Below are 4672 nucleotides of genomic sequence, written 5' to 3' on the forward strand. Positions count from 1 at the left end.
AAGTGCATTTCTCACTCTGGTATATCAGCTATCCCAAGAGACTTCAAAGACAGGAAGCCATTTGCTGGATGAATATGGCTGCAAGCATGATTGACTTGGGAACAAAATCATTGCTCAGCTTCAGTAGCTGCTTATGTAATTGAGCTTACAGGTGGAGAGGAGGTAAGTCATTAGCTTAGTTCTTATTGATTTATAGCTCTTGGTTCACCTTCTCTCTTTGCAGAAGCATAGGCTTTTCTTCAGTACAAAAGAAAAACTATAGCACACTCAGATTCTAGAACAAGTTAACTCAATATTTTCAATGGCTTCCTAATAGTAGTTAGAGGGGAATATTCACAGAATTTAGATGCTTAGAAAAATCAATGCTGTAGAAACTGTGCATCCTTGGGTCCCAAACCTGTAAAGTTGAATATCTGCTAGTTAAAATCATTAGAGAATAAATTGAAGCAGCATTGATGTGAGAAGTTATAGCAGACAGAAACAACTGAGATGACACCCAGTGTCTGTGGATTACAAGAGACAACATCCTTAAAATGTCCATCCTACATTAAACAATTTACTGATACAAGACAGTACCAATTCTATATTTTACAGAATTAAAAAAGAAAACCTCTAACCTATATATACAACTGTTGAAATCTGCTGGCCTACCTTGTTACTTGGGTATCTGTCCCTTTAAGAGACAAACCCCACCCACTCCCAATCTCTCCCTTCCCAGCAAGGCAAGCAGATCTTCTACCTCCACTACACTCCCTTGTGTGTGTGTGTCCATCCTTTTTTTTGAAGAGACAACTTATGCTTCCCTCCCTTCTCCCCCCCCTTCTTTCTGCTCTTTCTCCTGTCCCACTAAATAAACTATTTACAAGCTCTTTCTGCATGGTATATCTGTCTGACTGTCTCTTACCCATTGGGGTCTCCCACCAATCAGGGGACCTGCCAGGATTGTGCCATCGTGAATGGTAACATTGGTGCATGACTTGGCCAAGCACGCAAGGACCCTGGACTTGGACTACTTTTTGACTTTCTCTGTACGCTCCATCACTGCACACAACACAGAATAAATGGTAAGGTTCTCTTCCCCAAATCAGTTTTTGCTGACATTCATCTCTGCTAACTCCCCATGGCTGAGGATTGGGATCACATTTCTCATTTCTCAGACTTTAGTCCCTCAGCCACTTGAAGTGGTCTTGTCCCATCCTCTGAGCTGATAAGCCTTGACCCTCACTCTATCTCAAAGACATTTTCAGATAGCTAGCCTTTGGGTCTCGTCTCTCTCTCACATGTCCTCGGCCACAGAAAATAAATTTGCCTTATTTACAGATTCCTAACCTTATCCACATTTGCACTAACAAATGGCCTATGTACCCCTTAAATAACAACCTAAAGTGGGAACTTTCTAATTTCTATTAGCAAACAGGCAGGTGGAAAGTTTCTATCCAGCTATGTTAAACTCTGTCCCACCAGTATCTCATGCTTGTCCACTTTTCCTTTCACTGGGCAATCCCCCACCCCTGCCTGAAAATGCTACTTTTCTAACTCTTATTCTTTTTTTTTTTTTTTTTTGCTTCTATTCTGTCTGCACTGCTCCTGCTTGTTCTGTGGAAACCCACAAAACTGGTTGGATCCACGAGATGGCTGTTCCAATTCCAACCCTCCCTGCCCATGGTGCTGGCTGTGCTGAGTACTTTTCCTGTCTACTTCATGTATGAAAAATGTATAAATGATGTGGCCACAAAGATGTAATTCTGCTTTAAATATATGTTTTACACATCCTCTATGTCCTTCTTGCTATTTGTATCTGTTTAAAATTTGCAACATGGCTCTAACAATGTGGTTTTTCTGTGCAACATATGATCACTGCCATCTTGACTCCTTAAGGGTAAGGAGAACAGGTAAGATGACCTCACCACCATCTTGACTAAGGGCAGATCAGGCAACCAGCTTGCCATCTTTACTAAGGTATTCCTCCTTGGCTTGTCTTGCTGTTTACTTATGTTTTTGTTATTCTTTTGGCCCTTTAAGGGGCAAGCCACACCCACTCCCCAAGCCCCGCCCCCTGCCCGCTATCTTGGATTCTCTTTTACTGTCCCCTCTTGGCCTGTGCACATGTGTCTCTCTGCCTCTCTGTCTCTCTCTCTTTTCTCTTCTCTCTGTCTGTCTCTCTCTTCTCTCTCTCTCTTTTCTCTTCTCTCTCTCTCTCTCTCTCTCTCTCTCTCTCTCCTTTAAGTAATAAATGTTCAGTTTTATGCCTATTTACTGTGTCTATGTGCTTTTTACCAGACACGAGCTGTCTCTGCCCCCTCTCCACATGGAGAGCAGCCCGCCCTGCCAGGGACCTTGGAGCGAGCAGCTGGGGACCCGCCAGGCTCCCACTGCTCTGTGAGCTCGCAGCCTAGTGCTTGAACTGGAGTCTTGGAGCACATTCTCTTTGAAGAGGAGGATACCATGCTAAGCCTAGATATAGTGGGGAGTGCTTTGGTCCTGCCTCAAAGTGATGTGTCAGACTTTGTTGACTCCCCATGAAAAGTCTTACCCTAGCCAGGCGATGGTGGCGCATGCCTTTAATCCCAGCACTCGGGAGGCAGAGGCAGGCAGATCTCTGTGAGTTCGAGACCAGCCTGGTCTACAGAGCTAGTGCCAGGACAGGCTCCAAAGCCACAGAGAAAACCTGTCTCGAAAAAACCAAAAAAAAAAAAAAAATCATAAAATTGGTGCCACGTGACTCAGATATCCTGAACCGGGTTCTTTTTCCAAGCCCACCACCAGCTTCCCGGATGGCTTCAATTGGTGAGTCCCTCCCCTTTCTGCTAAGGTTGCTTTTGTTCTGCTACGGTTGCTTTCCTTTACCAGAATCATGCTTGGACTGACCATAGGGACTGACTTCCCATGCAGTGCATTCAACTGGGGACCAGGTCCTCAGTTTCTTTATCTCTTTTTTCATTTTGTTCACTTCTCTTTCCTTCTTCTCTTATCTCATCATAACCACCTTTCAGAACGGCCCTGGCCTCTCTGGATTCTGGGTTACCAGAATCAATCTAGACCATAACACCCCACTCGCAGTTCAAGGATGCTCTTCCATGAGTCCTGGGTGTTCACACGGTTTTGCAGGTTTTCACAATTTTGGCTCTGGATAGCAACTGGCTCCCTGGCTTTTAAACTTCCAGACGGCTTTTCCATTCCAGCCATGGCATGGTGCAGTTTTCATTTCCAGACTTTTGCCCCTCCCCTGTGTTTTTTGTGCACACGTGGACACCGCCATGTTCACTGGGGTCAGGTGACTTTACCACCATCTTGGCTGAGAGCCAGGTCATGTGACCATGCTCTCCCGGTTTTACTTATATATACCCTGCCTTTTCCCCCAGTTTTCACTAAAATCTTCTTGTTAACTCTGTTACATGTGTTTTGTGCAATGGCATGCCTTTGATAGGGCTCATCAAAGGCATCCACATTGCCCAATTCCTGTTCACTCTTTCTATGTATAATAATTGTTTATTACATCTCATTTCAGATTACAAAATCATAAGTTTCATATTCTAAACTGGTATGTACTTTTAAGTCTTTTTAAAATATATTAAGCTGTTCTCTACCATTGCCAGTTCTGCCATTAACCTTATATTACAAACAGTTTTTTTTTTCTTTCTGTCTTTTTACGAGTGTGTATCTTACCTGTTAAGAGCCAGTGCAGTCAAGCTCAGACCCAACCTTTCAGACAGATTCTATGCTGCAGCCCTCAACTGCTCAGAGATCTGGGGAATGTGATATTTAAGTATTTAATTATTAAAAAACTTTTCATAACAAGAAGAGACAGGTTGGCTCCTTAGCAGCAACACTTTGCTTCCTCCAAAGAAGACAAATGATAAATGGGCACAGAACAACGCCCTTCTGCAGTTCACTTCGACTGCTGAGTGCTGACCATTGGGCAAAACTGCCTTTCGTCTAAACTAAAGACCTCTACATGTGGACAGAATCACTGGAATCGACAGCCTAGCTGCTCATGTTAATGTAGGCCTGTCTTCCTACAGATTTCTTATCCCACAGGTTCTTCTGGATCCTGGCAGGCCTGGCGCTAACCAGCAAAGTTCAAGTGCAACCTTCAGTGACCATGGAGGACCCAAAAAGGGTAGCTCTGGGTGCCAACCAAGTAAGTTCTCTGTCATTTTTTTTTTATCAGTAACTCAAGTAAAATCTTATCCTTCTCAAAGATCTCTGACTGTTTGATAGCTGAGAGGTTTTGGCAGGTTACCTCACCAAACAAATTTCAAATCAAATTTATCTCTTATGTGTCTAAAACTTCTATTTACACAAATTCAAGGAGTTCTTGTGAGTTCCAGGGAGCCGAATTAAAGAATCTACCTTAAACAGGTCAGATATCCCCCTCAATTCCCTGGTCCAAAAAAATTTTTTTTCCTTAATTTAACTTTGTTCTCTGTTCTGCCAAACCTTAAACAGGATAAGGGACACCAGACATTTCCATGTCACAGACACCCGGTCAAGAGCAAAGAGACCAGCTATGCCAAGATGTGGCCAGCACCCAGCCTTCTCTCAGGTTCCCCCCCCCCCAAAGACGATGCCCACAAATCAGCCGAAAGCAGTCTTGAGAATTCACTGCTCCAATTCCGTCAAACTGTGGTGTCTAATCTCCTGCTTTTTTTTTTTTTTTTTTTTTTTTTTT

This window comes from Microtus ochrogaster, unplaced genomic scaffold, assembly GCF_000317375.1.
Source record: "Microtus ochrogaster isolate Prairie Vole_2 unplaced genomic scaffold, MicOch1.0 UNK67, whole genome shotgun sequence".
NCBI classification, from domain to species: Eukaryota; Metazoa; Chordata; class Mammalia; order Rodentia; family Cricetidae; genus Microtus; species Microtus ochrogaster.